A 25,484-nucleotide genomic window follows, 5' to 3' on the forward strand; every position below is an offset into this window, starting at 1 on the left:
CATATATTGTGGGGCTGTTGAAGATGGATTTTAAATGCTTTCTATGGCAGCAAAATGATTAATATTTCAAATTTGGATATCTTCCCAAACTGCAGATACTCTGGCCAATGATGCACTTGTGTTTCAAGTCTTAGAGAAGTGGAAAGGTTTTGCTTGGTTATTAATGATTAATTTGTTATCCTTTAAGATGTCAGATTGTTTTACATTTCCTAATGTCTTTTTTTTTTTTTCTCATACTACGGGTCAGCTATGGTGTCTTATGTGTAGTTATGGCAGACCAATTGCTATATAAGTCTGTTTGCAGCACTCCAAGTATATTTCTTATTTATTTATTTTACTTTCAGGCAGTTCACTTGATTTCCTCTGTTATTAATAATTAATGAACCCCCATCATTGAGCTATTAACTAAAGTCTCCATCCTCTCATTGAAACCCAGCTCCAAAATCAGCCGCTCCCTTCCCCTCTTAAAGGGCCCTTGGATCAACCTAATATAAATGAAGGAGTTCTTCATGTCTGTCCTCTCCAGGTGAAGTTTTCTATCCTGTTTTTATTAACACATTACTCAATTTGTGTGATGCATAAAGACTGTAATATAGTCTGTGGACTACTGTGTTAAACACTATGCAAGCAATAATATTTTAAAACCTCTAAAGTTCTTGTTAGTTTAGAACTCACTCTCAGCTGTTTAATATTCTCCCATCTTACTAAATACCTTTTTCTAAGAGACATGGTACAAGGCTTAAAAACTGATCTCCAGGCTGGTTCTTTCCAATACTCCAATACCTTTGGGCCAGCATCTGTATTTACCATATAACTTTTCTGTCAGTTGTGAGGCTTGAAGTAGAAGGAGTTAAACACTCAAGCTTTTTGAGAATATTAACATCTTACATGCTTGAATTTCTCATTTTATTCTACCTTTGCCATTAAGCTGTGTTGAACAGCAGTTATAAGACGTCAATAATCACCTTCCTCTTCCTATTTCAAATCAAAAATATCTGCCAACTTGACTGATGCATGTGAGAATATCTGAATAAGTTGAATATTCCTGTGGTCTTGAGATTGTTGTGTTTTGTTGATGGCATAAGAAGGATTGGCACGTTGGCATAGAGCAGTATGTGTGGAAATACAAATGTTCAATATGCTCAGATCTCAGCTGCTAACAAACATCGACCCAACAGTAGTGAAGGAAGGGCTGGTCTTCACCCCTCTTGCAATCTATGGGACAGGACAAAATCCACCCCAAGGTGTTAAGAGAGGTGTCTGACATTGTTGAAAGACCACTATCTATAATCTTTGAAAAGTTGTGAAGATCAGGAGATATCCCTGATGACTCAAAGAAGACAAAAGTCATACCCATGACCCAAGAAATTCCCAAAAGAGGACGCAAGTAACTAACTACAGGCCCATTAGTCCTTCTTCAATCCCTGGGAAGTAGTGGAACAAGTCCTCCTGCAAACAATTACAAACCAAATGAAGCAGGTGATTGTGAAAAGCCAACACAGATTTACTGAAAGCAAAGCATGCCTGACCAACCTCATCACTTCTACAGCAACTAACATCTTCTGTCTGCATTGGGGGAGTAGTGGATATTGTTTACCTGGACTTCAGCAGAACTTTGACACTGTTTCCCATAGCCTTCTCCTAGACAAACTGGTAAGATACAGATTGGACAGGTGGTCTATGAGGTAAGTAAGAAATTGGCTGCACTCACAGGGTGGTGATTAATGTTTTTTACTTAGGCTGGCAGCCTGTCACAAGTGGGGTCCCCCAGGGGTCAACAATGGGGCCCATGCTCCAAAGAGCCTCTCTACTCAGAAGGAGACACAGAGAGAAGACAAAGGGCAACAGATACAAGCTACACTGGGAGAGGTTTCATCTTGATATAAGACAGACTTTTTTACAATAAGAACAGTCAGTTGCTGGAACAATCTCCCCAGGGACATGGTAGAATGTCCATCACTGGAGGTTTTCAATATGCTATTCAACAGGGTGCTAGATTACTTCATCTAGGCTCCCTTTTCCCCATGAAAGATTGGACCTAATGATCTTTGAGGTTCCTTCTATCATGGGCTGCTCAATGATTCTATGGTTCTATGTTAATGGGGAACATGCTGTGTCTGATCAGGTAGGAGTAAAAGTTATCCGTTATGTCCTTGCTCTAAGTATCTTCTTGCTGGACACAGCAAATAAATTCAACTATTTTTAAACAAAGGACTTCTTCGTGAGAATAAGATTATGTAATTTCTCGGATTAAAAAACAAACAAACAAAATGCGACTAACCAGAAGCATTTTGGTGAGTACCATTCAACTGAAAAATAAGGCACTCTGAAAAAATCAAACAGGCTTTCAAAATGTGTTCAATCTGCCAAGCAATAAATAACCTTCACACCTGATTTGTTTTAAATTAACAAAGTCTACAGTAGCTACCAGTCAGTAGTAAAATGAAACTGTTTCCCTACACAGTCAGGGTATCATAGATTTTAACAAATAAAGACATTCAAATCATTTTCACAGCAGTGAACGGAGTGATTTAATGAGTTTGAAGAAAGGTAAGATTGATTTAAAACTCTGGAGTACATGGCATCTCTTTCTCAGATGGCAGTATGTATACTGAAGACAGGTAGGTAAATGAAGAAATAAGTGAACATCAATCAGTCCTTTATTGCACGCACCCCTGTACCACTGCTAGGTCTACTTTATCTAACATGCCATCACATTGTCTGATGTAGAGTATTTATTAGATAGGAAAGGAGAGGGCTTTAATCATATCAATAATATATACAAAGCCACTGCGTTGGTGAGGGGCCATTCAGCTACAAATTTTGACATGTGTATTGGGCTAATGTGGCAAGGGTTTTGTAGTGGTGGGGCTGCAGGGGTGGCTTCTGTGATCAGAGCCCACCATGTCAGATCAGAGACGGCTCCAGACAGCTCCAAAAGGGATCCGCTGCTGGTAAGAGCCAAGCCAAGGAGCAATGCTGGTTGGACCTCTGGGAGAGCAGATTTAAAAGAGGGGGAAAAAAACTTGTGCCACAGCAGCTGGGAGAGAAAGGAGTGAGAAGCAGCCCTGCAGCCCCCAAGGTGAGTGCAGCAGGAGGGCAGGAGTTGCTCCAGGCACGCAGCAGCAGTTCCCCTGCGGCCTGTGGAGAGGCCCCTGGTGGAGCAGGCTGTCCCCCTGCAGCCCATGGGTACCACATGGAGCAGATCTCCACGCTGCAGCCCGTGGAGGAGCCCCCGGTGGAGCAGGTGGATGTGGCCTGGAGGAGGCTGCGGCCCATGGAGAGCCCCCGCAGGAGCAGGCCCCGGGCCGGAGCTGCAGCCTGTGGAGAGGAGCCCATTGTGGAGCAAGAGGCATAGCAGGAACAGCTGTCCGTGCGAAACATGATGGAGCAGTCTGTTTCTGAAGGATGCACCCCATGGTACAGACCTATATTGGAGCAGTTCTTGAAGAACTGCTGTCTGTGAGAAGCCCACATAGGATCAGTGTGGGAAGTACCCCACTCTGGAGCCGGGGGAGACAGTGAAGATGAAGGAGCAGCAGAGATGAAGTGTTAGGGACTGACTGCAGCCCCCATTCCCCATTCCCCTGCACTACTCAGGGGAGGAGGTAAAAGAGGGTAGAAGAGATTGTTAATCTAATTAACAATAATTAGATTATAACACCTCAAGTGATTCCTTTTTCTGTTGCATATGGCCTACATTTGTATGATTATTCTTGGTTACAGTAAATATTTTAATAAATTTATTTGTAAATTATTATGAGACTGCAGAATATTATCAGAGAAATAAAGGAATAGTTAAAACAAGCTAGAACACAGTCAAATAAGTCCAGTAGTTAGTTTTAGGTTAATACTAGCTTAAAATCTGTTAATTTCTCCTACAAAGTAAAAGTTTTCAACCACCACATGGCCCCAGTTAAATACACAAGCTGCACAAATCTATCCGTCTCAAGAATGGTTTCACTGAAAGGAGATCCAAAATATCTATCTTGATATTCTCTCTTCATCAATAAGCAGCAGATTCTTATGAATATTAACAATAATAAATAAATAGGAAACGAGAAATGTGGGAGCTATATATGGATCTAGCTTCCAACAGTCAAAAAAATTCCAGGACATTCTGAGAGGAAACTTCTGAACTGTTATACTGGTTTTTGTCTGGGAAGGAGCTAATTTTCTTCACAGAAGCCCAGTGCTGCATTTTAAACTGGTGACCTGAACATTGTTGATAAAGCACTAATCTAAACTATTGCTGAGCAGTGCTTGCCTCTGTTTCTTATTCTGCCCCTGCAGCAAGTGGGCTGGAGAGGGGGAAGAGGCTGCAAGGAGACACAACCAGGATAGCTGACCCATAGCTGACCAATATTCCATGATATATAATGTCATGATCAAGTTTTATAATGTCATGATCAGCAGTAAAACTGGGCAAGGAGGGTAACTTTCCCAAAGTTGCTTTGCTCAGATCATGGCTGGGCATCAGTCTTCTGGTGGTGAATGATTACTTCTGCATTACTTGTTGGTTTGGAGTTTTTTGTTTGTTTTATTTTGTTCCTTCACTTAGCCTGTCATTATGTTGACCCAATAATTTTCTGTCTCTTAAACCTTTCAGTTCTCTCTCCCATCCCATTTTTGAGAGAAGGAAGGAGGGAGGAAGGGACAGAGACAGGGAGGGAGAGAAGGAGAGAGGGGAAAAAAGAGGAAGAGAGGGAGTGACTGGGTGGTGTTTAGCTGCCTATCGGGGTTAACCCACCACAACTATCTTACAGCCCATTCCTTATTAATTTGCTCTCAGTATTTTTGTCAACATATACAATTCAGTAAACAAGTGCATATTATATTTTCATTCAATTTTTATCTGTTTCCCAATGCATTCTCATTCATGTATTGTGAGATGCAGATCTACAATTGCAATTTATGGAATCTGTCATTTTAGGAATTTATGTCTAGCGCTGGTATACTCAAAATCAGTTTACTTCAGAACTACCTGAAAATATAGAAGAGAGGAGGAAAAAGAAGGAATACAGTAGAAATATTGGAAAATATAGGAAATGGATGAAACAGTCTCAGATCTGGGAGACTAAGAATTCAGCCATCATTATATGAGTTCCAAAACTCTAATACCTGTCTTGAATCTTGCACCTTTTCTCTCCCACTTTCCAAATGAATGATTATTTTTATATCCATGTAAGAGTGTTTATCCCACACAAAAATGTCCTGTCATTCAGACAAAGGATGACTTTCACTGTCTTTCAAAATTAACACAACACTAAATTTCAATGAATTGTTCTGATGATGCATTTTATTTTATTTTTTATTGTAACTAATAAGATGAAGGGAAAAATTACTGTTTGAGTCAGTTGAGCAGATGCTGAATTTTAGGAGAAGGTACATCTCTAAGCATGAGTTCATGCCAACAGTGCTAGACGTCAAGGTTCAGCTCTCGTGATTTACTTTTTCTTTAGCATGGTTAACTAGATATCACTATATTCAGTTGATTTCTATAGTCTCTTCTTCAGATGCATATATATCTTTGTACATCATAGTCCTTACTGGATCACAACTGATTGACTTCACCTTGATAATTTTGACCTGATAAAGTTAACTTTCCAAAAGGAAAATTTATTCAAGCTTTTTGAGCAATTTATTTCTGCTGGAATGAGCACAGTAATTTGCATAATGATTTCAAGTCAGGCTGCAGCAAAACAATATGGGATATAGACTACATTTAAGTCTGATGTCCCAACATGGAAAACATGTTTCTTCCGATGCAGAAGTAGCAGAACAAAGGTTGAAAAGAAACAAACTTGCTCCAGTTGTTCCAGTTAGAAAATGAACATAATGAGTCAGGTTATTTTTTTATTTTATTATTTTTTTTAAATCCACATTTGTAAGAGATTAACATTACAGATCAGTGGAATATTAAACTTATTTCACTTACAGGATAACATCATCTAAAGAGCAAGTAGAGTACAATGAGGTATTAATTATTTTAGTAGGTGCATGAATTATACTAATTGTATGTACTGTCAGTTCTTTTAGTGTGGGGAGATTGATATGTGTTGACTTTATTTTATTTTTTAATGTCAGGTTTGCATTAATCATTTGGACTTCCTCCCAGTTTCTGCTGCAGGAGCTTCACAGCACTACTCCTCCACTAGCCAAATTCTGTTCTCATTCACATTGGTTAGAAGACAGAATAAACGCAATGAATTCAGCAAAACTGTGCTGGCCACAGACTTATTCAAATGATAACAGAATTTGGTCCAGCAAATTATCTTCAATGTCTAAACGAGCTGGGTTCTAAGCTGTTTTAAAGACATTCCTCTCATTTCTGAGGACAATTTCCCTGCCATCATAATTTGTTTGCAATTGATGCCTCTCCTCTTCTAAAACATCCACAATGCATTCTATAGCATCTTTATGCATGGTCTCTTAAGTGTTGCGAGCTAGATTTGGTCATATATATCAGTAGTGCATGAATATAAGTAACTCAAAGCTGCTGTGCTGGTTATGGTCTTATATTTTCACAATTTCAGTTCAACACAAGCTTAAGAGCCACTCTGGCTATTCTTTTTGTCAGGCTAATGATGAGGTAGATAATTATTTGAAATTGATGACTGACACAATAATTTAACACATATTTTGCAAGCACAGAAACTTTATCAATTTCAGAAACATTACATTATTTTTATTAAATGTGTCTCCTGCCTGAAAATATTCCATTCTGTGTTGAAAATACAGGCATTGCTAATTTATCTGAGAGGTTTTAGTCTCTTTTTAAGAAGGGAGAAGATACACTTTAAAAATAGTTTAGTGGTATCCTAAATACTCAGCAGAAACTGAGAAATGTCTATGTCTATGTCTAATGTCATTTCTCAGCAGAAATGTCTATGCAACATTAATGAAAAATCTTGGACCAGGAATTGCAGAGATGAGGCATGTAAGAGGAGAGCTTGGATTGGTGTGCAAAACAGACACAAAAGATGCTTCTCCTCAGTGTAGGTGAATGGATAAGGATGTGGCTGAGCGAGAAGAGTGAAACTGGGCTGAGACGTGTTGGAACTGCATTAGAGAGGGTGGCAGGGGAAAATCTGCCCTTAGAAAACACAGGACTAAGCCAGGCTTAGAAGAAAACTGAATAGAGTCTGATCTCAGTTAAACACCTTCTTCAGTGCCTAGAACAGAAGCAAATAAATTCAAGTCTCACTAGTCCCTGGCTGTCTGCCTGTACCTGTGATGTCTGTTGCTTTGTATGCCCACAGAAAGGCTGACAGTATAGTATTTTTATCAGCTGCTCTGGTAGCTCCAAAAGTAAGGATTTGCATAGTTAGTATAAAGCTGGCTTCCCAATAATTTTAAACAGGTTGGATGCATGTTTTGGAAATAAATCTCTCAATTATCCACACTTGCTGTAGTATGATTGTCAGTGGGGAGTGGTCTTAGCGTACACATACTGGACTCCTTTGGATAGAACCAAAGCAAAAGATGTAATCCAGAAATGTTTTACTTTCACTAATGGCATCCAGTCCATGGGACCAGATGAGAATTAGTCTGAAGTAAACCTCCCCAATAAGGGTCATCAGGTCTTTAGCATCTGCTCTACAGAGTGGACACTTGCTAATTTCCCAACCAGATATAGTTTTAGATTTCACTCCTGCTAGTCACCAGAGTGATATCCTATTGACATACACTCTCTTTCAAAAAGGCTATAGAAGGAGACACAGTCCAGAAGAAAGGTTATCATTAGAATGACCTTCTCCTTTTATCATTAGAAGGACAAATAAATAAATAAATAAATAAAAAGCTGTGAAAAGCTATAATTAAATTTACAAAGGAAAAAATAATTAGCAAATTCACAGTGCATAAACATGCATGCATATCTGTCATGTTTAGATTTTAAGATTGCTTTTAAACACTCAACTTCCTTTTTCCCTCTCCATGGGATCCTTCATTCATGGACACTGCTCAGTCTTTCAATCAGTGTTTTGTTTTCTTCTCAGTGCACAACGTGACCTCACCTCACATTCCCTCCACATTAGTCAGACCTATATTAAAAACTGATTTGTTAGTTTACCTCATCTAGTGCTCACCGCTGCAACATGGAACTGTTCAATGGACTTTGGATGGCTTTGCATGTCAATGCTATGGGGCACTGGGTGACACTGACTAGCTCGTATAGCTTGGGCATAGGCCCTTATTAGTCACAAGTCAGCAACATATGGATAACTTGGGCAGCTAACAAAAAACTTGTTTCTGTGGTGTGTTTAGCATTACATAACATATGCTTCACGATTTACGTTTCTGAGTGCTCATTATTTTGGAAAGAGGGATCAAGTAGACAATGGTGAAAGTTACACTATGAAAGGTTTGTTGACTACAAATACAAAACTATATCTGTGGGAGGACCTGGATCAGAATCCTGATCTATCTGTCAGATTAAAACTGCATAGCCTATCTCTAATATCTTCACTTTTTTATCATTATCTAATCAGAGTGAGGTTATACAGACAACTTCAATCTAGACATTACCTCATTATCTTATTTGAATGCTTGATTTTGCAATTCTAATATTTGTAGGATTTTTTACATAGAATAAATAATATATAAATTAATAAATAAATAAATTAATTTATTAATAAAATAAATTGATTCCATTGAGTAGATTCTAGTCACAGCTGCAAATGCTGAGCACCTTCAACAGTGCTCACTTCAAATATGTTGAGATAAAAAAGCCAGCCTTGCTGAATGGTGCAGCACACTGTTATGCTACTCCCTCATGATTTATGGAAAGCTTTTATTTTCTTTTCAAAATCTGTAGGGTAGGCAGAAAAACCTTTCTTTTGTTACAGAAGAAGAAAAGTTTAAAAATTAAATTTAATATGGTCTTATCTGTACCTTTCAAAGCAATAATATTGTTTCTTAGATTTGAGGAATTCTAATAGAAACTAAGGATCCCAGTTTAGTCATTCCAAGGTACAATTAATAGTAGTATTATTTATATATAATAATGTAGTAAATATAGTATAATATAATAATATAATAAATATATATTTATGCAGTTTAAAGGCAATTTAAAATCACTAGTCAAAATTAATGTAAAATTCCTACAATCCTGTTCTTGGATCAGAGATATGGACTTAGTCTCTTTGCTTTTAAGGTATGAATGAATGACTTAAATCTAGTAGAATGTCTTACTGTTGTTTGCTTCAAAAGTAAATTTCATTAATATCATGACAGAAATTAAGATTCTGATGAAGCTAAGAAGGAAAGTAGCAAACAGAGTTTATTACTTGGAAACATCTTATTTTACATTCCTAAAGATCAACGCTAGGTGCTTTTAGGATGATACAGGTTAGTCACTGGTGGCAAGCAGAAAAATACCACACAGATCATAAGGTAATATTTAATCATAACATCAAGTTTGAAAATTGATTTCACTGTAAATAAAATCAGTATTTTCCATTAATTTAAAACAAGAGTAGATTAGAGCTGAAAAAATAAAAAATAAAAGACTCCCTCTTTGCAAAGAATAAAACTTCTAAAGGATTCAGACAGAGGCCAATGTCTGCTTTTGCTATTAAGCAGTTATCATCATCACCATGAAAAAGAATGCCGTTTTAAACATCTTTTTCCTCCTGAAGTACCTACCTATGATATTCCAAACAACAGCATCTGACTCTTGGCACCTATTTAAGATATACACAGCAAATGAAAACTGAATCAACAATTATAATTTAAAAATCCCTAAGGCAATATTGAAACTCTTATAGAAGAAAACAAGTATTCTCAAAATGGCTGGAAGAACCATCTCCAGGCTATATAATAAAAATGCCAAGGAAAATGATCTCGTATTTCTTTCTTCTCACCAGAAAAGCTTCAAGTATAATGATTTCAGGCTCTCTGATTTTCTGGCTTACTTTTCATACATACAATACCAATATTTGCATGCCTATCACTTATACAGAATAGCTGAAAATATATCCAAAGTTTAACTTAGTGCTTTGGCTTACTGTATTCCATGGTGTAAATTCCTCATCCCTCATCTCATCTGTCTGAGAAACTGAAGTAAACACAAAGTCTGAGTCCAGTTCTTTGCAGAGATGTTAACTGAAGTCCAGAAAAGTGCACAGAAGTGTTCACTGTAATCCTCACTGCACTGGCACATTTGGGGAAGTTTTTGGACATTTGTTTAATCCTACCCTCTGCTAGGCCCAGGGAGTTCCCCAATGTTTTAGTGCTCTTTGATCTCTTTTCTTTGATTTGCCAAAGCAGTTTTGCCTTAAGGGTGGCACAGAAGAATCTTGCACTCAAAACCATAAATCTGGCAATTGTGTTTAAGTTCTTGTTAGGATCCTGTTTAACTAGATGACTCTTTTACCTTTCTTGCTTAGCTTTATTGTTGACCTAAATAGATGGAAAGCAAAAGCTCAGAGATATGAAAGCATGATATGCTTTAGAAAAGAATACATATTTTTTATACTTTATCATAATCCAAGGTTCATTGGAGATAATAGAGGGGTTTCCTCTATGCCTGTAATATTTGAATATATGGAGGTAACTTTGTTATACTTACTACAGTGTAAATTCTTATTGTCAGAATATGGGTAGATGGAACATAAAAAAGTATCATGTATACTTTGTAAAGTGATATTAATATTTTCTCCCGTCTACTAAAGATTCTGCCATCTTATTAAGTCATATTAGCCTTTCTAGTGACTGCATCCATGCTGATACACATTCTTATCTTCAAAACATCTAGTACCTCAAGAACCCTCCTCTCCTCCCAGCCTCCAGGTGGAATGACTTAGATTGTATTGCTGGAGTGTTAACTTATTTCTACTGCACTAATCCACAGGATTATCTACATCTGTTTGTATGATACTCTGATCCTTTCCTGTACTAAAATGATTTGAATAATCTAGAAGTATAGCAAATATACATACAATTATTTCAAATAAAACCATACCAATAAACAAAACTAATTCCAGCACCATTTCCTGAGCACTCCTTGAACTTCTCCAGATCCTAACAATTCCTGTTCATGAATCTCTGTAGCCTTTGTTTATCCATCTTTCAGTTTTAGTACTAATCCTCTTCTACACCATTTCCAATCAGAATTTACTTTTGCTTAAAGCTCAGTACTGTAGATTTATTATATTGTTTTCCTATTAGTAGTTATCAAAAAAGAGTATTAGACTGACATCTTCTAACCAATGTACATGGACTACCTTAATAACAGCTATCGCTGATCTTGTAGCTCACAAAAAAAGAAAAAAAAAAAAAAACTTACATTATTTTATTCCATAGTAATCTCTGATGGTATCAAATGAATCAGCAGAATTATTTGCCCATAGCAGAGGGATAAAAGATAAAAAATAAAATAAAGATCCTCTAGTTCCAATCCCCCTGCCATGGGCAGAGAAACCTCCCACCAGACCAGGTTGCTCGAAGGTGCATCCAGCCTGGCCTTAAACACTTCCAGGGATGGGGCATCCACTACTTCTCTGAGTAACCTGTTCCAGCACTTCACCACCCCCTGAGTAAAGCATTTCTTACTAATATGTAATCTAAATCTACCCTTTTTTTAGTTTAAAAACATTACTCTTTGTCCCATCACTACATTCCCAAACAGAGTCCCCCTCCTGCTTTCCTGTAGGTCCCCTTTAAGCACTGGAAGGCTGCAGTGAGGTCTCCCAGAGTCTTCTCTTCTCCAGGCAATTTTCTCCTAAAGTGATGAAAAAATGTTTTAGTTGGAGATTTCCTTGTGTGTATGTTGTGTTTTTTTTGGTCTTTCTTTGTTTTTGTGTGCGTGTGTGTGTTTTGTTGTTGTTTTGGTTTGTTTTTCTGTTTTTGTTTTTGTTTTTACTTCCTTGTTTGTGCAACAGCAATATATAACATGATTAACAACACGGTCATTGTTTTCACAGATCTAGAATAGGAATCCTAATGTTGTCTACATTTGGAAAATATTTTTTTCGAAGTTACTCTATAATCAAAATGCTGCATTCCAGTCACTAATATAGTCAACAGGATATTTTCCATTTATATCAAAGGACTGTAGATTCTAACATAATTTAAAACTCTGAATATACAGTATATTGTTCCTTTGGTGATGGAAAATCTTCACTTTCACAGTCACCATTTAGATTATTGCAGGTACTTCTTCAAAGTAGGTGATTACAATATCACATCTGATTTACAGTTGGAAAGCTAACCTTTTCAATAACAGTATGACTGGAATGTTATAATACTGACCTCAACAAACTTTCCCTTCTACAATGAGAAATTTCTGTTGTAGCAAATAATTTCTGTGTTTATCATTTGTGGGAATATAAAGATAGGGCAAAGCTGGAATATCACCGAAATTTACAGATTTTAGGGGATAGTTAGCTGTCTTAAAATTTATTTTACAAACCTTTAGAGTACATAATAAGCAGGAATAAATATGAGCAAGTTAGAATACAAACTACCTTCTGGATATATAGCAGCAGCAGAACTCACTGCTTTGCAATATTTCTATATTTTTTTCAGTACATATTTTTACTTGTTTTGCTGGTTGGAGACTAAAGCAGTCAAAATAAAATGAAACACTTCACCACCCCTTAACTACATAAGGGTTTTGATTCTAAGAATTATAAGTGCAATCCCTTTTTTATCTAAATTCAGCCTCCAAAATTTAAGTATTGAGTCTAAGCTAGGCGTACAAACTGAAAGGGTGGAGGTGTCTTCGGGTGATTAATGAGATATTTAGAAAAAGATGCCTACATTTCTGTGGATGAGTCAATTTAATAATGTGCCAAATATGTGCCCCACAATCTGAAAAGAAACAATTTTCATTTAGCTTCAGACCCTAGCCAGATACTTTATACAAAACCATTAATAGGCTGCTCTGTGTCATCCATTCTCTGTATGTTTTAAGAAATACTGTAGCACAGAAGCAGAAGGCCAGTATTGTCTGGGAGTCATAGCAAGCCTTTAGTCTTTTCCATATAAGTATGGGGTCTTAAGCACATCTTAAAATAATTTTCCAAATACATTGGTCAGGAAATCTATAACAGATGGTAGTGTTGTGTGTTAACCCCAATAGGAAGCTAAGCCCCACACAGCCACTTGCTCACAGCCCCTCTGTGGGATAGGAAAGAGATTTGAAGGGTAAAAGTGAGAAAAGTTGTGGGTTGAGATAAAGACAGTTAATAGGTAAGGTAAAACCAACATACACAAGCAAAGTAAAACAAAGAATTCATTCACTTCTTCCGATTGACAGGCAGATGAGATGTTCAGCCACTTTGAGGAAGGCAGGGCTCCTCACACTTAGTGGCTATTTGGGAAGACAAACACCATCATGCGCAACATCCCTCCCTTCCTCCTTCTTTCTCCCAGCTTTTATTACTAAGCATGACATCATATGGTATGGGTCAGCTGTCCTGGCTGTGTCCTGTCACAAATATCTGTGCACCCCCAGCCTGCTCACTAGCAGGACAGCATAAGAAACACAGAAGACTATGTAGGCACTGCTCAGCAACAGCTGAAACATCAATGTCTTACCAACAGTGCTTTCCTCAGAAATCCAAAACATAACACCATGCAAGCTATTGCAAAGAAAATTAAATCTATCCCTTGCAAAACCAGTAAATAGAGCTCCTCTCCATTGTTAATTGAGTTGAGTAAATAAAAATAAAAATATAAATATTAGTGTCCCCGAATTCATAACATGCTGGTATTAAAAGACAAAATATTAAAGACTTTATGATCTAGTTCAAAAGCTTCCAAAAATGTTCTAAATCTCAGAAAAAAATCACATTAAAGGGTTTTCTTTTTCAGCAAACTTTTTTTCCAACTGAGAATTAAATAAGAGTCAATAATGTGTTTTTCTAATGGCATCAGTTATTCATTTGCAATCTTTCACGACACGAATAAATAAATTAAATAAAATAGGGGAAAATGTGAGTCATGCCTTATTTGTCTAGATGCCTCTCCTGAAGTTAGAAACATCTGCAAAGTGTATTGGCTACATTAGATAAATGAATGATTTTTCTTTCCCAGGGCTACAGTATTTTTTAATTTAATTCAAGAGCACATAGAGTTAGTACTCTCTAAAGACTTCTACACTATTTTCCCTTTACTCTTACTTTGCCTCAGGCCCAGGTATTTTTAAGCAGCAAAATACAAACAGGTATCCTTTATTTAACTATAATAAGAAACAAGTTCCAAAACTGCAATATGAACTTCATAAAATATACAGCAGATATACAGGGAAAGATCTTTACATTCAGCATAATCCAGTATACGTGTAACGTAACTATGGAAATTACAGGCCCAGCCAGGCCCAGTCAGCATGAGTTCATGAAAAGCAAGTCCTGCCTGACCAACCTCATCTCCTTCTATGACCGGGTGACCCACCTGGTGGATGAGGGAAAGCCTGTTGACATAGTCTACCTAGACTTCAGCAGGCCTTTGACACGGTCTCCCACAGTATTCTCCTGGAGAAGCTGGCAGCCCATGGCTTGGACATGTAAACTCTGCTGGATTAACAACAAGCTGGATGGCCAGGCCCAGAGAGTAGTGGTAAATGGACTGAAATCCAGCTGGCAACTGGTCACAAGTGGTGTTCCCCAGGAGTCAGTATTGGGGCCCATCCTCTTTAATATCTTTATTGATGACTTGGACGAGGGAATTGAGTACACCCTCAGTAAGTTTGCAGATGACACCAAGCTGGGGGGAAGTGTCAATCTGCCAGAGGGTAGAAAGGCCCTACAGAGGAACCTGGACAGGATGGGTTGATGGGCAGAGGCCAATGGGATGAGATTCAACAAGGCTACATGCCAGGTCCTGCACTTTGGCCACAACTACCCCATGCAATGCTACAGGCTTGGGGGAGAGTAGCTGGAAAGCTGTGCAGAGGAAAAGCATCTGGAAGTGTTGGTCGATCTTCTCCTGAACATGAGCCGGCAGTGTACCCAGGTGGACAAGGAGTCCAACAGCATCCTGGCTTGTATCAGGAATAGTGGAACCAGCAGGACCAGGGAGGTGATCGTTCCCCTATACTTTGCTCTGGTGAGGCCGCACCTCGAGTACTGTGTTCAGTTTTGGGCCCCTCAGTCCAAGGAGGACATTGAGGCCCTGGAACACATCCACAGAAGGCCTACACAGCTGGTGGAGAGTCTGGAACACAAGCCCTATGAGGAACAGCTGAGGGAAGTGGGTTTGTTTAGTCTGGAGAAGAGGAGACTCAGGTGAGAGAGACCTTATTGCTCTCTACAGCTACCTGAAAGGATGTTGTGGGGAGCTGGGGGTTGGCCTCTTGTCACAGATAACTAGTGATAGGACTAGAGGGAAAGGCCTCAAGTTGCACCAGGGGAGGTTCAGGTTGGAAATGAGGAGACATTTCTTCTCAGAAAGAGCAGTCAGGCATTGGAACATGCTGCTCAGGGAGATGGTGGAGTCACTGTTCCTGGGACTGTTCAAGGAAAGCTTGGACCTGGTGCTTAGGGATGTGGTTTAGTGGGTGACATTGGTAGTAGGGTGATGGTTGGACCGGATATCTTGAAGGTCTTTACCAACCTTAATGATTCTATGATTCTATGGAAGGATGTATATCGGCTAACATCACTAAAACTTTACCTGTGTTTAATAAATTACAACAAATTCACTACAGAGAAATCCATCAAAGACTTTGAAATACAAAGGACTCTAACCCATGAAACTCTGAGTTGTAAGTCCGGAGTTAAATAAATGCTGGATACTATTTAGGGGAAGTATTTCTACATGTTTATTCTACGCTTAAATTCTTTAATTTTAATTTAGTGGAGAGAGAATGAGAAAAAAATGCATACTGTATGTTCTAGTATTATATTTGCTCTATTCTTATGTCTTTATATTCCTCTTGCACATACTATTGGTCATAGATGGACACAGGGTGCCAGTCTAGACAGGCATTTCTTCTGATACAATACGGAGCCATTTTCCTGTGTTCTTATATTCTTAACCTCAATTATCTACAAGTGAAACATCTGCATCAAAGCTACAGGGTGTCCACAAGATTTCTGAGGTGAGTAGATTTAGATGGTTTTAGAATGTGATTCATCTTACTTGTTTTGAAAATTTACATTAGGGTGACGTGAATTATACTTTGAATTGCTTAGTATAAGTCTGTATTTGTTCACATGAATAACAGGTATGTATCTAGAAAATGTAGGATATATAATGTACAAATCCCAGGCAATAGTACAAATTATCTTTTATGTTTTTTCCCAGTGATTATATCTGCATCAAACTTTTTTATCCTCACTAGTGCTGCATGGTCAGCCAAAATATAACAGCCAGATGAAACATATTTTTGTATGATACATTTGTTTCTCTGCTGATTGGTTTATTACAAATATAGTAGGATGTGAGGCATTTACACTCTGTCACCAAACAAATGCACCGGTCTTGATTAAACTTTTTATGGAAAACGGCAGAATCTGTGGATGGAACCTAATTGCCTCAGAATTACCAGTGTTAGTAACCAATCCACAAATTACTATGTTTGGAAGAACCTTGTCGGGTCCTATGTTTTCAGCATGGTTTGGCCTCATATATAGCAAGGTAAAACTCCCCGAACAAGAGTTACTCTGAATCTCATAGTAGACCTCTTTTATGTTAATGAGTAGAGCTGGATCTTGAATATGCTTAGTATGCATGGTTTACGTGAGCATTCTGGCAAAAAGTAAATTTCTATAAATGTTTTATTCAGAAAAATGTATAACAGCTGCTCTGTACATGTGTATCTCTCACTACATTTACAAGTGTCTTATTTCTAACCATGCTAAACTGAATAACTTGCATGTGGAATTTCACAACATGATTAGGTTTTCTCATTAAATTTTTTCTGAAGGAAAAATTCCCAAAGACAAGACAAGAAGGGCCATACATTAATGCCAAGAACTACAACAATGACTGCATAATGATCTGAACTTTCTTCCTTTACAAAACAAAATTTAAAAATCTGGAATCAGGAAACTCAAGAAAATTAAAAAAAAAATACTTTGTTACACAGGACAGAGATATTTCCAAGCCTCCTACGCAAGTGCTAAGTACAGGAATTACCTCAAAATAGTTATCCAGTAAATAATACAGAGAGCACTTGATTAAACAGAATCCAGAATAAGACAGACAGTGGTCCAAATCATTACGTATTAATTCCATAATAATACATAAATTATATTTACAGCATGATAACCCTTCTGCATTATGAGTGGGTATTCAAATGAAGCATTAACTTTTAATCTATATCCAAAGCTTCTGGGAAATGAAGTTTTGTACATTTTGAGAAGGAAAGAAAGATAGAAATTGAGCAAGATGTAGGTTAGCCATCACCACGTCAGTAATAATTCTCATGTTACGCAACATTTTTTGATCCGTACGTTTGGCCAGAATCTTCTGTTTGGAGGTTATGTGGGCCATTCTTCCCTCTGTGTTAATTATCTACCCATTCCATAAGAAACAAAATCCACTGAGGTCTGTCCAAAACTGGACACAGTGCTCCAGATGTGTTCTCACAAGAGCTGATCAGAGAGAATTATTTCACTGCTGGCTGCATTCTTGTTCATGTTGTCCAGTTGCCTTTTTGTCCATGAAGATTCCCAGGTTCTTTCCTGCAAAGCTGCTTTCCAGTGAGTTGGACCCCAGCCTGTACTGGTTCATTGGATTATACTTCCCCAGGGGCAGAATTTGGCATTCCATTTTGTTGAACTTCATGAGCTTTCAGTCAGACCATTTCTCCAGTCTGCTGAGGGCTCTCTGTATAGTTGTTCTGCCCTCCACCTTACTGTCTGCTCCCTTAGTTTTTTATCATCAACAAATTTGCTGTAAGTGCTTTCCATCTCCTCCATCAGGTCATTAATAAACCTGCTTAAAAAGTATTAACTCCAATTAGCTCTTCTAATAACTAATAACAAGCTACAAGCTATGCTTTGTACTGCTGATCACAAGATCCTGGACCAGCCAACTTTCCACTGACCTTTCAATACACCAATCCAAATCATAATAAATTTTGCTGCAAGGGTACCCTGTAGGTAGAAAATCTTTCAGTTTGTCTTGCCAAAACTCAGCTTAGTTGGGAAGAAGTTATGAAGAGCTAGAAACATATGGAAATATCTTCAAAGAACTGCAGAACAAATGGCATTTAAAGAATAAATAAGTACTGTAGTACTGCATTGGTCAGGTGTCTTCTTGTTGAGGAAATGAAGATGAGAGGCATGTAGACCACCAGCTGGTGAGGATCTAAAGAAAGACAGAATATTCAGAAGTCTAGAAAAGGTATTACTTAAGGAAACATTGAGAAGCGTTAAGTTGTTTTACCTAGGTAGTTCTCTCCATGTCTATGTTGGAGATTTAAAAAAAAAAAAAAAAAAAAAAAGTTAATGACCAGCAAGAAAGCAACAGGTTGTAGGGAATTTTTTTCTAATAATAAGAAAAGGAAGCACTTGAGTAAACTGCCTAGCGTAGCTGTGGAATATTTCAGTTACTTTTGAAGTATCAGAGAAATCCATACCAAGCATTTCCCCACCCTCAAACTCAGGATCTCTCCCAGGTTTATTTCCTGCATGTGGCAGTGATGTGGTCATTGTATTAGCAGATGCTATTAAATAAATATAAATCCACTTTGTGGCCAACTGTGGAAAAACTTTCTCCCTCTTCTCTCAAGCATGCAGTGACTGTGTACCAAGCTATTTGATCAATCTGGACCAAAAACAAACAAACTAACAAAAAAAATAAAATAAAATAAAATAAAATAAAATAAAATAAAATAAAATAAAATCTGGCCCTCAAGAGATCTTGCCTTGACAGCAGTCAGCATCACAAAATTACCATTTTTCTGTTAGTAGAAAATAAACAAGTCATGATTTCTTTTAAAACTTATATGCAGTCCTAGAAACAAGTAATTGATGTATTGTTTCACACACAGTTACTTTCAAGCATGTGATTATTTAAATAGCATGTACTACTCATCTTCACAGAATCAAAGAATTGAAGGGGTTGGAAGGGACCTCAGAGATCATTGGGTCCAACCCTCCTGCCAAAACAGGTTCACTAGAGCAGGCTGCCCAGGTAAGCGTCCAGACGGGCCTTGAATATCTCCAGAGAAGGAGACTCCACAACCTCCCTGGGCAGCCTGTTCCAGTGCTCAGTCACCCTCACCATGAAGAAGGTCTTTTGCATGTTGGTGCGGAACATCCTGTGCTCCATTTTGTGGCCATTGCCCGTTGTCCTGTCCCCACAAATCCCTGAACAGAAGTTGTCCATATCCCTCTGTCTCCCACACTTCAGGTATTTATAAACATTGATGAGATCCCCTCTCAACCTTCTTTTCTCCAAGCTGAACAGACCCAGGTCTCTAAGCCTTTCCCCATAGGGAAGATGCTCCAGGCCCCGTATCATCTTTGTGGCCCTCCACTGGACTCTTTCCAGGAGATCCCTGTCTTTTCTGTACCAGGTAGCCCAGAACTGGACACAGTACTCCAGGTGAGGCCTGACCAGGGCAGAGTAGAGGGCCAGGATCAGCTCCCTTGACCTGCTGGCCACACTCCTTTTAATGCACGTCAGGATCCCATTGGCCCTCTTGGCCATGAGGGCACACTGCTGGCTCATGGGCAACCTGTCGTCCACCAGGACCCCCAGGTCCTTCTCCGCAGAACGACTCTCCAGCAGGTCATCCCCCAGCCTGTACTGATATGTCAGTTGTTCCTTCCCAAATGCAGAACTCTACACTTGTTCTTATTAAACCTCATTTGGTTTCTTCCTGCCCAGCTCTCCAGCCTGCCCAGGTCTCGCTGAATGGCAGCACAGCCTTCTGGCGTGTCGGCCACTCCTCCCAGCTTTGTATCATTGGCGTACTTGCTGAGGGTGGGCACTATTCCCTCATCAGGGTCATCAATGAAGATGTTGAACATGACCGGACCCAGCACTGACCCCTGGGGAACGCCGCTAGTCACAGGTCTCCAGCCGGACTCTGCGCTGCTGATCACCACCCTCTGAGCTCAGCCAGTCAGCCAGTTCTCAACCCACCTTACTGTCCACTCATCTATCCCACACTTCCTCAGCTTTGTTAGTAGGATATCATAGGAGACACTATTAAAATGACATTTCAACGAAGACCTCGCGCGGATCGGCTGCAGCGAGGGCTCCTAGCAGGGAGACGAACGGAGCCAACCCCTAAACCCCTCCAACAACGCGGCACAGAGCCACTTGGACAGAGCTGCAGCCCTGGCCCCCTCCCCCCGAGCAGGCAAGAGCTGTGCTTGTGCCGCCACGGGCGTTGACGTGCTGAGGGAGGAGCCAGGGGTGACGGCAGCCCACCCCCCGACGCTATAAAAGCAGTCTCTAGGGAGCGCCGCGACCCAGGAGCGCCGCCAACAGGACGCGCTAACAGAACTGGCTTGGCAGTTAGCACAGGCACTTTGCACGGGGCAGTTCAGGCAGGGCAGGGAGGGATGCAAGGAGGCTCCTCTCCCCCCCTTCCCACTTCCCTTTCTCTTCCCCTCCTCTCCTCGGGGAACTCCGCCTCTTTGCACCTAGAATTCACCATGGTGGGCACCCATCGCAGTGGCCGGTCCGAGGTGGCAACCCAAACAGAGGAGATGCTGCCTCTCTGGGCTCATGTGGGCACTCAGGTGGATCCCCTGAGGGGGGAAGTGGCAGTCCAGAGTGGTGACTGCGGCGAGCTCTGGAATCTGGAGACTCACCTTGGTCCTGACGGAAAAGAGGCTGTCATGGGTGTAGGTGTGCCCTGCTTAAGGAGCTCCTCGAGCAGGTGGCTGGGCTGCAGCGAGAAATCGGCAGCCTGAGGGCCTCCTGGGAGTCTCTGAGGGTGACAGATTGGAGGTGTCAACCTGGCCCTGCTGATGCCCAGCATCCCCCTCCTAAGTCCCTGCAAGGGGTAGAAGCTGACCCAGCTGATCACATGCAGTACAGAGGGCTTGACCGCCCACAAGAGAAAAGGGGTGGACCCTCGTCTCAGCTCAAAGCAGAAAGAGACATTTGCCCCTGACACCCACGGTGCCACCAACCCCCACGGTGTCCCTGGGTAATAGATTTGAGGCTCTCAGGCAGGAAAAGGAAGAGGTTGAGGGTCTGGACAGTAGTCCGAACCCAAGAAGCAACCCTGAGAAGCGTGTCAAGATTGGGGGAAGTACTGAGCATAGGGATCAGGGCCAGACGGGGCACTGCATCACAACCAGTGCCACAAAAAAAGAACGGAGAGTCTTAGTGATCGGAGACTCCTTGCTGAGGGGCACTGAGGCTCCCATTTGTCACCCAGATAACCTGTCCAGAGAGGTGTGCTGTCTTCCTGGGGCACGTGTCAGAGACGTTAGGAAGGCTCTGCCACAGCTCATTAAACCGGAGGACTACTATCCTCTTGTTGTCATTCAGGTTGGATCCCGGGAAGCTGCAACTAGAAAAATGAGGAATATTAAAAAGGACTTTGCATCCCTGGGAAGGTTGTTGAAGGGATCGGGGATGCAGGTGGTGTTCTCCTCTGTCCTCTCGCTGGGTGACCAGGACCCAGAAAGAAGGAGGAGAACAGGACAGGTAAATGACTGGCTGAGGGGGTGGTGTCTGAACCAACGATTTGGGTATTTCAATCTTGGCTAGTCCTTTGAGAAGCCAGGTATGTGGGCTGCTGACCGACTCCAACTCAGCAAGAGGGGCACAAGTGTGTTGGGGAGCAAGCTCTCTGGGCTGATTACCAGGGCTTTAAACTAGGTTTGACGGGGGAAGGGAGGGGAGCTAAAAGTGACAGAGAAGGGCTGGGGGAAGTTGTCACTGCTGTCACTGTTGAAGATAGCAGGGAAAAACCTCTGAGTTGTCCCATAGGATTGTCTGAGGGTTCCTCAGAGAAGGTAATGATCCCGATACCCCATCCGGAATCTTCTTCTTGCATCCCTCCAGGGGTAACTGCGCTTGTTGCTTCCCTAAAGTGCCTGTATACCAATGCGCGGAGCATGGGAAATAAACAGGATGAGCTCGAGATCTGTGTTCAGTCACACAGCCACGATCTCGTTGCAATCACAGAGACGTGGTGGGACAGCTCGCATGACTGCAACGCTGTCATGGAGGGCTATGTCCTTTTTAGGAAAGACAGGCTGGGGAAGCGAGGGGGTGGGGTTGCCCTTTATGTGAGGGAGCAATTAGAGTGTACCCAGTTCCACCTGGGGGAGGGTGAAGGACAAGTGGAGAGCTTGTGGGTGAGAATTAAGGGGTGGGCTGGTATGGGGGACACTGTTGTGAGGGTGTACTACAGGTCACCAGATCAGGAGGAGGAGGTCGATGAGGCCTTCTACAAGCAGCTGGTAGTAGCCTCACAATCGTGGGCACTGGTTCTCGTGGGGGACTTCAATTATCCAGACATCTGTTGGGTAAGCAATTCAGCCAGGCACGCACAGTCCAAACGGTTCCTATAGTGCGTTGAAGACAATTTTCTGACACAGGTGGTGGAGGAGCCGAAGAGGCAGGGGGTGCTTCTGGACCTTGTCCTTACCAACAAGGATGGACTTGTTAGGGATGTGAAGGTTGGGGGCAGCTTGGGATGCAGCAACCATGAGATGGTGGAGTTCAAGATGGAACTTGGTGGAAGAAGTAAGGCTAGTAGCAGGATTGCTACCCTGGACTTTCGAAGAGCCAACTTCGACCTCTTCTGGGACCTGCTTGGGAGTATCTCATGGGCTAGGTTGCTAGAAGGCAAGAGTGCTTGAGAGACCTGGGCTACATTTAAACAGCACTTCTTCCAAGCTCAGGATCGGTGCATCCCTAAGAATAGGAAATGGGGGAAGGGGGGTAGAGAAACCTGCGTGAATGAGCAAGGAGCTCATCGATAAGATCAAAAGGAAAAGGAAGGTCTGTGAAATGTGGAAAAAGGGCCTGTCCTCTTGGGAGGAGTATAGAAGTGTTGTCAGGGCCTGCAGGGACGTGATGAGGAAGGCTAAAGCCCACCTAGAGATAAAAGATAATAAGAAGGGTTTTTTTAAGTATGTAAACAGTAAAAGGAAGACTAGGGATAATGTGGGTGTCTTACTGAACGAGGGGGGTGTCCTGGTAACAGGAGACGCCGAGAAGGTGGAGATACTGAATGCATTCTTTGCTTCAGTCTTTGCTTCAAGGACTCCCCTGCAGGACTCCTCAACCCTGGCGGGAGGAGAAAGGGGCTGGGAAATGGAGGGCTCCCCCCTGGTTGACAAGAGAGTGGTTCGGGAGCGTCTGAGTGGGCTCAATGCACACAAATCCATGGGTCCCAATGGGATGCATCCACGTGTGCTAAGGGAGTTGGCAGAGGTGATTGCCGAACTGCTCTCTATCATCTTTGAAAGGTCCTGAAGAACAGGAGAGGTGCCTGAAGGCTGGAGGATAGCCAATGTCATTTCAGTCTTCAAGAAGGGCAAGAAGGAGGATCTGGGAAACTACAGGCCAGTCAGTCTCACCTCTGTCCCTGGAAATGTGTTGGAACAGCTTGTTCTGCATGCCATCTCCAAACAATTGGAAGAGAAGGTTATGAGGAGTAGTCAGCATGGATTCACCAAGGGGAAGTCGTGCTCGACCAACCTCGTTGCCTTCTATGACGGCATCACCAGCTGGGTAGATGGGGGGAGAGCAGTGGATGTCATCTACCTTGACTTTAGCAAGGCTTTCGATACTGTCTCCCATGACATCCTGATAACAAAGCTGAGAAAGTGTGGGATAGAGGAGTGGACAGTAAGGTGGGTTGAGAACTGGCTGACTGGCTGAGCTCAGAGGGTGGTGATCAGCGGCACAGAGTCCGGCTGGAGACCTGTGACTAGCGGCGTTCCCCAGGGGTCAGTGCTGGGTCCGGTCATGTTCAACATCTTCATTGATGACCCTGATGAGGGAATAGTGCCCACCCTCAGCAAGTACACTGATGAGAGGAGTGGCCGACACGCCAGAAGGCTGTGCTGCCATTCAGCGAGACCTGGACAGGCTGGAGAGCTGGGCAGGAAGAAACCAAATGAGGTTTAATAAGAACAAGTGTAGAGTTCTGCATTTGGGAATGAACAACTGACATATCAGTACAGGCTGGGGGACGACCTGCTGGAGAGGAGCTCTGAGGAGAAGGATCTGGGGGTCCTGGTGGACGACAGGTTGCCCATGAGCCAGCAGTGTGCCCTCATGGCCAAGAGGGCCAATGGGATCCTGACGTGCATTAAAAGGAGTGTGGCCAGCAGGTCAAGGGAGCTGATCCTGGCCCTCTACTCTGCCCTGGTCAGGCCTCACCTGGAGTACTGTGTCCAGTTCTGGGCTACCTGGTGCAGAAAAGACAGGGATCTCCTGGAAAGAGTCCAGTGGAGGGCCACAAAGATGATACGGGGCCTGGAGCATCTTCCCTATGGGGAAAGGCTGAGAGACCTGGGTCTGTTCAGCTTGGAGAAAAGAAGGTTGAGAGGGGATCTCATCAATGTTTATAAATACCTGAAGTGTGGGAGACAGAGGGATTTGGCCAACCTCTTTTCAGTGGTTTGTGGGGATAGGACAAGGGGTAATGGCCACAAGATAGAGCACAGGAAGTTCCGCACCAACATGCAAAAGACCTTCTTCATGGTGAGGGTGACTGAGCACTGGAACAGGCTGCCCAGGGAGGTTGTGGAGTCTCCTTCTCTGGAGATATTCAAGGCCCGTCTGGACGCTTACCTGGGCAGCCTGCTCTAGTGAACCTGTTTTGGCAGGGGGGTTGGACCCAATGATCTTTTGAGGTCCTTTCAACCCCTTCAATTCTTTGATTCTGTGTGATTCTGTGAAAAGCCTTGCTATAGTCAAGGTAGATGACATCCACTGCTCTCCCCTCATCTACCCAGCTGGTGATGCCATCATAGAAGGCAACGAGGTTGGTCGAGCACGACTTCCCCTTGGTGAATCCATGCTGACTACTCCTCATAACCTTCTCTTCCAATTGTTTGGAGATGGCATGCAGAACAAGCTGTTCCATCACCTTTCCAGGGACAGAGGTGAGACTGACTGGCCTGTAGTTTCCCAGATCCTCCTTCTTGCCCTTCTTGAAGATCAGAGTGACATTGGTTATCCTCCAGTCTTCAGGCACCCCTCCTGTTCTCCAAGAACAGGAAGTGGAACTTAGAAGTGTTTAAACTGAAAGCATAAAGGGAATAATCTTTAGTCCTACAGTAGCTCAAATTAAATTAACAATTTTTGATACTAGGTCTATTATCAGTCAAAATATTCTGTTGACCAAGGAACTTAAGTCACCTCTTTAATCAGTTCTTCATTTCCTGATGAATAAGAAACAAAGATGGTTAACAAAAGCAAGTGCCGGGTCCTGCACCTGGGACGGGGCAACCCTGGCTATACGTACAGACTGGGCAATGAGACGCTGGAGAGCAGCCCTGCAGAGAGGGATCTGGGGGTTGTGGTTGACAGCAAGCTGAATATGAGCCAGCAGTGTGCCCTGGCAGCAAGGAGGGCCAACCGTATCCTGGGAT

At 41.7% G+C, this 25,484-nt stretch overlaps 1 long non-coding RNA gene across 1 annotated transcript; it reads left to right on the forward strand.

Moving 5' to 3' along the window:
* The first annotated feature begins 8,124 nt into the window (after positions 1-8,124).
* On the forward strand, positions 8,125-20,064 carry LOC121066202. Its single transcript, XR_005817571.1, has 3 exons — positions 8,125-8,135; positions 11,056-11,060; positions 19,792-20,064. It is a non-coding gene; the product is annotated as an uncharacterized LOC121066202 (long non-coding RNA).
* The last annotated feature ends 5,420 nt before the right edge of the window (positions 20,065-25,484 follow it).

This window comes from Cygnus olor, chromosome 2, assembly GCF_009769625.2.
Source record: "Cygnus olor isolate bCygOlo1 chromosome 2, bCygOlo1.pri.v2, whole genome shotgun sequence".
Taxonomy (NCBI): domain Eukaryota; kingdom Metazoa; phylum Chordata; class Aves; order Anseriformes; family Anatidae; genus Cygnus; species Cygnus olor.